General features: G+C 42.1%; 1 pseudogene; it reads right to left on the reverse strand.

Moving 5' to 3' along the window:
- Window positions 1-8,192: 8,192 nt before the first annotated feature.
- Window positions 8,193-8,863, reverse strand: LOC129690488 (60S ribosomal protein L13-like; annotated as a pseudogene).
- Between the last annotated feature and the right edge of the window lie 317 nt (window positions 8,864-9,180).

Genomic DNA, 9,180 nt, shown 5'->3' on the forward strand with positions numbered 1-9,180 from the left:
ACGGTGACTAACATTTACTGAGCATGAAGTATGTCTTCTGAGACTTAAGCTAAGCATTAAGTAAATGTGTATGAGCATACATGAACATAGATGAGATACTATGCCTATAAAATATGATTTAATAAGAATTCATAATGATTTGGGTTAGCGTTGTACTCTGGATGTCTATAAAATGTGAGAGCAAGGTATGAGGCTGCATATTTTCTTATGCCACTGTTGTGTGACAAAACTTTTCTTGGGGAGATGCAACAGATGTCTACTCCTACTAGTCAGGGAAGCTACAATACACCAACGTACAGATAATACTAAGTCCGAGTTGGTGAACCAATGAGTTTTATTAGGATAACATGCAGGAGTATGGGAGAGGGGCTACTTATAGGAGCAGAAATGACTCAAGGGCAGCTGGATCACTAAAGTCCCCTCCAACACAGGTGACAGCTCACAAAAGCAGGGAACACGGAGCCCACCGCACAGCCTGCAATCAGCTCAGCAGGTTGAAGAGTGTCTCTTTCAAGTGACTCTGTTGGTCTACGTCTCTCCCAAGCAGCTGGTGTCAGTCTCCTTTGCAGATCAGCTTTTATTTTGTTTACTCTGGCAAGGAGGGGTTCCTGACTCTGGTCAGCTTCAGGGACTTCCTGTAACTATCTCGAGTTGTTTACCTTCCTGATCAAGGAGTTTCCCTGCAGGATGGAATGTTTCTATCTCAGAGGACACTGTTACGTAACACCCACTAATGTGACACAGCTGCCACTAATTAAGTAAATGACCTCAAGTGACTTTTTCCTTTGATTACCAGCTTCTTAAAAAAAAAAAAACCCTCATAAGATCTAAGTCATTGGGTTTTGAGAAAAATGAAATGCAGGCCAGCATCAAGGGCAACAGCCGCAGTCCTTGGATTTAGTGAGATTTAGTTCAGGGCTCTAGGAGCAGTTGCTGGATTTTCTGGACTCTGAAAGGACAAGATTTTTGGAGTAGCTTCTCTCAGTGGTAGCTTTAGTTACGGATGGGTATAATTTCAGAGATGGTAAGGGAGGATTGCTGAGGTCTGAAGGAGAAACATTACTATAGGATTGCATGCCACTGCACAGTATAAAGGGAGAGAGGCCAGGTTAAGAGATGAAGTCAGAGCTCTAAGTAAGTCCAGCTTACTTAAAGGCCTTTAGCTAGCTAGCATCCTAGAGAGCTACTTCTTCCTGGGACAGAGGGAACCATGCAAGGTCATACATAGGGGAGTGGTGTAACCTATTTGCTGAGATGGCTACTCTATAGATTATGGGGACGTTGACAGTGTCCTTAGCTTATTCTTGATTCCCTTTGTTAGCAAACTTGAGAGACCGTGAACGCTTTGGCCTGAGGACTGCCATCCAGTACGGAGCAGACTTTTGCCTCTGATTTCTGTTATCACATTATCTTGGTGTGCAGTGTTTCTTTGTCTGAGTGAGATGGCTCCATGGACAGAGAAGTGGCCTCTCTACTCACAGGCATGATCGGGACACACACGGAAGCACAGGTTCAAACTCTACTTCTTTAGACTTAGTTCTGGCTAGTTAGAGTTGTCAGGCTCTTTGGGGGCAATACCAGTCACAGTTGCCAGGATATACAGCAGTCCGGGTAACCGGCAACCTTCTTTGTCCTCAAAGCCTTCTCCCCATCAGTCCGTCTCCTTGAAACCCTGTCCCTCCTCTCTCTGGGTTCCTTATTCATACCTCAGACTTAGACTCTCTACAGCTGTCAAAGACCACGTGTCCCCCCACCCCCCAGCACGAGGCAGTTTCCAGCTGGCGTGGACCACACCCCTCTGCCCAAGCCTATTATCAGCTCTGGTTAAACTAAAAACATCTCCATACCCCACACTTGGGATTGAAACAAAAACGTATTTACCTAATAGAACTGAGTGTTTAAAGAAACCGGAACTTTTACTTACACACATGAATTCTCCTTTCTGTCACCTGCTTTATTTTTGTTTGTGGATTGTGCACTTAACATGTAAAACCATTAGTTTAAATTGTCAGCTTGCCATAATTGATAGACACTAGAGAAGACAGCCTCAATGAGGAATAGCTTGGGGTGCCTATGGGAATGTCTGGGGTGGAGGAACATTTGTCTTAATTACGTCGACTGATGTGGAGAGACCCAGCCTGAAAGTGCGCGGTGCCATCGACTAGGTACAAGGTATGGGCTGTATGAAAAGGGGGAGAGTGAACTGAAACAAGAATGAAGTTAATGCCTCTGTACTCTTTACTACGGGTGTGACTACTTGCTTCTTTCAGCCTTAGTCCCTCACGGCGATGAACATAACCTGGAATGGTGAGCTAAAACAAGTCCTTTCTAGCCTAAGATGGTTTAAAATTATTTTTTTTAAAATCATAACCACTAGGGAGAAAATTAAGACAGTATATTAAAGGCAGCTCAGATATAATGCGAAGTTGACTGGTAACCGTCCCTCTGGATTGCAACCAGTGACGGCGCGCCATGGGTGCAGCGCCAAGGCAAAGAGAGTGAAATAATCTTCTAATGTTAATCTCAGTAAAGCAACAGTAATGAATATGTGAAATCACTTTACTCCTCTGTCAGCATGTTAGTTGGGGGGCGGGGACCCACGCAATAAAATCTAACTGCACATGTGATTTGTTCTTGCAGGAGTGGTTTGTCTGACCTTCTGCTGACTTTGAACAGACACTAACGTGATTTCATGATCATCATCCATAGTCCCAGAAGAGTTAAAAAAAAAAATCAAAAAACAAAACGTCCTTTAAAATGAAATTAGATGACAATGTGATTTCAGGTAATATTTTATTGAGTGTCAATTACCATTTTATAAAATGTTTATCGAGATGTTTAATTACAAGATTAAAGTTAACCACGCAAAATAAAGAGTAAATTGGAAGAAATATGACCACATCTGGCTTTCTACTGTATCAGGCACTTAACACTTTGAAATTAGGGTTAATATTTCTTTAGAATTTGTTAGGTTCAGGACTTGTGGGAACATTAGAAAGTTTTTAACACAGCCACAAATGATAATGAACACTATCCAAAACAGAAATGATTATAGTATAGTTTTAAGAGAAATATTGTCAAATATCTTGCGCTGAAACTTTCACTGGGGAATTTCAGGATTTCTTAAGAAAGAAAAGTATGTATAATGGAAACAAATGTATTTGCTTTGAGCTGCTCACAAAGTGACTTAGCACTCATGGAGCACTTTGTGTTTTAGAAACACTCTTAAATCCCATCTGGTGTTGGTAAAGTCTTTTACTATCCCCTGCTGGGACAGGCAAACGTTGGTTTGCATGACTGTGTGTTCCCAAAATATGTTTTGAAAGTATCCAGTGGATTTGTCCCAACTGTAGGGGGACGACAGAAGACCACATTTCCATTATAAGACTTTCAGGAATGGAGACAAATGTCATCAGGTCACAAAAGATCCATCAGTTTTACACTGCGTGACATTTTGGAAGGAATGTGAATGATTAGTGGTTTTCAAAAGTTTTTGGAATTCAACATCCTGTGTCAATATTACTTGAAAAATATTTATAGGCTCTGAGTCAGTGATACGCAATTTATCCTCTGTGGAATTTATTTTAGAATGTGTGGAGTTCTGTGCCTTGAACTTGAGTCATCCTAATAAATTGCCTGGAAGTATTATTATTATTATCAATAAACAGGTTATTTTGCTTTCCTGAGTGACTTTTTTATTCTACCATGACAGCCTCATATATCTGGAAGCCAACAGAACCATTGTTGTGTAAAAGAATATAATCGAATTCAGAAGAATTTGTTCAACAGCTTCTATGTTTAGGGAAATATGTGGGTCCTGGGAGGGATGACAGAAATCATACATGACTCTTATCTTCAAACAGCTGATGGACTAGGTGGAGAGTTAGATAAAAAAAATGAAGGTAAGCTTATTAAAAAAAAAATAAAGTACAGGGAAGAGATGGCTAGAGAGATGGCTCAGCAGTTAAGAGCGTTTGCTGCTCTTGCAAAGGACCTGAGCTGGGCTGTACTCATCTACATGTCGGCTACAACCCTTGATAATACTAGTTCCCAGGGGACTAAATGCCCTCTTTCTGGCCTTTTGTGGGTGTGTGCACACACACATACACACACACTGAAGTAAATGACTCCTATACATAAAATAAAAATAAATTTTAAAAAGAAATCCAATAGAGATGTAGGTTAGCAGAAAGGGTTGGTCAAATTCCACTGGGGTGTGAACAAAAACATGATTTTGCAAACAAAACAAGCCTTTAAAGTGAAGCACAATTTTAATTTAAAGAATTTATGTAGATACCACCATATATAAAGTGAAGAGCAAGTTTCACAGTTTATGATACCTTAATGTATAACCACGGGGAAATGAGAGCAGACTGGAAAGCCCAAGGACAAACATATCCTGATCTGACTGGGTGAGCTTAGGCACTTTTACTGAGTACTCATTTGAAGCTGAACAACCTTATGGAAAAAGCCTACTAAGATTGCAGTTCTGGAGGCCCATGGATGAGGGGGCCACATCTGGTGGTGGCCTTCTTGCTGGAATTGTCCCTAGGCGTCACAGAACATCACGTGTCAAGAAGCACTGGTGAGGTTCTTCTCGCCTGATTTGTATAGAGCCAGCAGGACCTTAACACGAGAGCGGCATGGCAGAGTTCTTTGTCTAACTCTCAGCACTCCCGGAGGCGCCATTTTGCAGGGACCATAATTGAATTACATTTTCACTCTTTTAATACCGCACACCTGGGAATACATTTCCTTACCCAAGTCCATCAGGGACACTCTCAGACTGTGCGGTAGGAGGTGATATTCCCGAGGGAAGTCAATGACGATAGATCTTCCATGTGAACAGAGTTCCAGCCATAAAGGCGAAGGGGCTTTGGGTGGTTAAGATTTGGCATTATGGTTAGAAATGAAAGGAAAGAGGGTAGAGTTAGAGGTACTGTGGGTAATGCAGGATGTTACGCACAAGCGAAATATTTGGGCATAGACCATCGCTTGTAGTTGTGTCATATTGCTGTGTTCCTATGTCATTCTCTGCACATTTGATGTTTTGTCTTTCAGTTTTCACTTCCTCCTCTTCCAGCTCAATTTGATTTTTTTCCCCCTGTGGCTCTTCCTAGAGGTATGTCTGTATGAAATTTAGCCGTGCAGCTTGGCGAAAAGTGACGTTGACTGGCATCCTATTGTGAGATTCCAGCTTGGTGAGGTGGCATCAGGACCAGGGTTGAGGCTGTGCACAGAACAGCATGGTGACTAGATGGAGTCAAAACCCTGGTCACACCTTAATTCTGTGAACATGATGAGGGGACAGGAATCCAAAGGCCAGTTTCAGTAAAGCTGGTGAATTGGTTGGGGACTAGGATCGGAATCCCAGGTCTGAAGTTAACTCTGGAACCACTGACGTATAAATTCTCATCCTGCACTGACTGCTGAGACCTCAACAATCAAACGCCCAGCCCCTGTTGACCTTTGAGACCACTAGAGCTAAAGATCTAATGCTCTCACCTCTCAGGGGCTTGTGAGGCCCCATGGAACTGAGCCATGGCCCTTCAGTGACCTCTGGAGCCACAGTCCTGGTTCCCAGGAACTTTCTGATTGTCTCAGAGCTGAAGACAATCCTTTTTTTTTTTTTTTTTTTTGTTAATTCAATTTCCATCTCTGTCATAGGCCCCTCCTCCTTCTTCCAGTCCTACCCTCCCTCCCTCATCTCCTCTCCCCAGAATAGGGGAGCGCCTCTCACCCAGACACCCCAGCTCATCTATTCATATGAGGACTGAGTTCATCTTCTTCCCCAGTGGCCTAGCAGGAAAGTCCCATCAGGCAGAAGTGATCCCAAAGCAAGCAACATAGTCCATGTCAGAGATATCCCCCACTCCCCTAACTAGTGAACCAACAAGAAGCCTAAGATGCCTATTGGATGGATCTTCTTGGGGTCTGTGCATTGTAGTATATCTATTCTGTATTGTATGGTACCATGTGTGTCTTTCTGGATCTGTGTTACCTCACTCAGGATGATCTTTTTTAGTTCCATTGATTTGCCTGCAAATTTCATGATTTCCTTGTTTTTAATGGCTGAGAGGTATTTCACTGTATAAATATACCACAGTTTCTGTATCCATTCTTCTGTTGAGGGACATCTAGGTTGTTTCCAGTTTCTGGCTTTTACAAAGTTGCTATGAATGTGGTTGAGTGAATGTCTTTGTTGTATGGTAGAGCATCTTTTGGGTGTATGCCCAGGAGTGGTATAGCTAGGTCTTGAGGTATGGCTATTCCCAGTGTTCTGAGAAAGTGCAAAATTTATTTCCAAAGTGGTTGTACAAGTTTGCACTCCTACCAGCAATGGAGGAGTGTTCTCCTTTCCTCACATCTTCGCTAGCACGTGTTGCCACTTGAGGTTTTGAGCTTAGCCATTCTGACAGGTGTAAGATGGAATCTCAGAGTCATTTTGATTTGCATTTCACTGATGACTAAGGATGTTGAGCATCTCTTTAAGTGCTTCTCCACCACTCCAGATTCCTCTGATGAGAATTTTTTGTTTAGCTCTCTATCCTATTTTTTTAATTGGATTGTTTGGTTTGTTAGTGTTTAATTTCTTGAATTCTTTATATATTCTGGATATCAGCCCTTTGTCAGATGTAGGTTTGGTAAAGATCTTTCCCCAGTCTGTAGACTGCTGTTTTGTTCTATTGCTAGTGTCCTTTGCTTTACAGAGGCTTTTCAGTTTCAAGAAGTCCCATTTATTAATTGTAGATCTTAGAGCCTGGGCTGGTGGTGTTCTGTAAAAGAGGTTGTCTCCTGTATCAATGAGTTCAAGGCTCTTCCCCACTTTCTCCTTTAGCAGATTTACTATATCTGGTTTTATGTTGAGGTCTTTGATCCACTTGGACTTGAGTTTTGTGCAGGGTGATAAATACGGATCTATTTGCATTTTTCTACATGTGGACATCCAGTTAGACCAGCACCATTTGTTGAAGATGGCTCCTTTGTCAAAAATCAGGTGTGCATAGGTCAGTGGGTTTATTTCTGGGTCTTTGATTTAATTCTATTGATGAACCAGACTATGCAGTTTTTATTACTATTGCTCTGTTGTATATCTTGGGGTCAGGTATGGAGATACCTCTAGAAGTTCTATTATTGTATAGGATTATTTTAGCTATTTTTTGTTTGTTTGTTTTTCTATGTGAAGTTTAAAATCGTTCTTTCAAGGTCTGTGAAAATTTGCATTGGTATTTGATGGGGATTGCTTTGAATCTGTAGATCGCTTTTGGGAAGATGGTCATTTTCACTATGTTACTATCCTATTGATCCATGAGCACGGGAGATCTTTCCATCTTCTGGTATCTTCTTCAATTTCTTTCCTCAGAGACTCATGCAGGTCATACAGGTCTTTGACTTCTTTGGTTAGAGTCACCCCTAGATACTTTATATTATTTGTGGCTATTGTGAAGCGTATGGTTTCCCTAATTTCTTTCTCAGGCTGTCTGTCATATGTATACAGGAGGGCTACTGATGTTTTTTGAATTAATCTTGTATCCAGCCACTTTGCTAAAGGAGTTTATCAGCTGCAGGAGTTCTCTGGTGGAATTTTTTGGGTTGCTTATGTATACTATCATATCATCTGTGAAAAGCGATACTTTTAACTTCTTCCTTTCTGATTTGTATCCCTTTGATTTCCTTTAGTTGTCATGTTGCTCTAGCTAGAACTCCTAGTACTATACTGAAGAGATACAGAGAGAGTGGGAAAGACTGGTTTTTGATACCTGGTTCTTGAACCTGTGAAGCCAGAGCCAGAGCCGGAGCAGAGTGTACACTCATGTTGCTGAGGCCGGAGGCCTCAACGTATCTGCATTGTAGTTTTTTTTTTTTTCCTTTTTAATGTTAGTGTGAACACACATAGTTATGTTCACATGTGTGTGTGTTTCAGGGTCAGTCTTAGAGTTGATCTTTATGACAGTGTTTGAGGCTAGGGCTTAGAGCTAATTCCTTCCCTAGGCTAGGCTGCTCCCCCGGCCCAAACTGTCCTTTGTCTGCTTCTGCAGTGCTAAGATTGTAAGTTTATACCACCACCTTTGGCTTTTTACATCGGTTCTAGAGATCGAACCTGGGGCCTTATGTTTGCAATAAAAAACATTTTTGGACTCTCTGCAGTACAATAACACGTGTCTTGTCTATTTTTTTGCTGTTGTTTTCCTTTACAGAAAATTTATTGCAATACTCCAACAGCTCCTTACATTTCCTTTTCAACATCTTGTTCTGCAGCTTCCTTTGCCCTTTTGGCTTGGATGGCAACAGCCAGGCGTTGGCCTTGGCCATGTGAAAACTGGCAAAAGCCTTGAAGTTCTTCTCTTCTTCTGTGACGACTCTGGCTTTCTCCTTTTTGTGGACACTCCGGGTGGGCATCACAGGTCCTGTTACCTGGATGGGCAAGTTAAGCACTTCACAGAACTAACTACTTCCTTCTTTGGAACAGAAGGCTGCCTGGGGAAGAGTATGAGCTTGGAGAGGTACTCCTTCAGGGCTGCACACTGGCCTATAGTTACTCAGTGGACCTGTTTCGCCTCCTTGGGTCCACAAAGACACCGATGGTGCCAGCCATTTTCTTATGGATACCACCCACCCGGATTTCTTCCAGGCTGAAGCTTGTGCCAGCTCAGACCTTGGTGGGGTATCTAACTGTAGGGTACCTCACTAAAGGCCTGATGGGAACAGACGCCAGACGAGGGGCAATGTGATGTGCTTTTGCCTGCTGGGCCTTGTGTCTGCAGATCTTGTGTGTCCTCTGGTTGAACCAAGTGCACACTCGCCACTGTTAATCCTCCGGGAAGTGAGGCTTCAGGATCATGCCATCCTGGCTAGGTGGCATGGCTACCTCCTGAGCAGGAGAACCGCCGAGCAGAAAGGCATCTTTTCCATTTTTATTTCATGTCTCTTTATATGTGTTTTTAATTAACATGATTATATCATTTCCCTTTTCTTCCTTTTAGCCCTTTCTATGCCCATCTTGCTCTCTTTCACATTCAAATGTGTGTGGGTAAATACCTCTGCTCAGCCTGTTTAGCAGTAATACCCTTCTTAAGTAATTATTTTAAGGATTAAATCAAACGGAGTAATCCTTGTGTCATATTTGGATCAGAGGAAGAGCTTGGTAATTGCCAGTTGCATTTTCTTTGCCAAACATAA

Source organism: Psammomys obesus, unplaced genomic scaffold (genome assembly GCF_907164565.1).
Source record: "Psammomys obesus unplaced genomic scaffold, mPsaObe1.curated_primary_1811, whole genome shotgun sequence".
In the NCBI taxonomy this organism is placed as follows: Eukaryota; Metazoa; Chordata; class Mammalia; order Rodentia; family Muridae; genus Psammomys; species Psammomys obesus.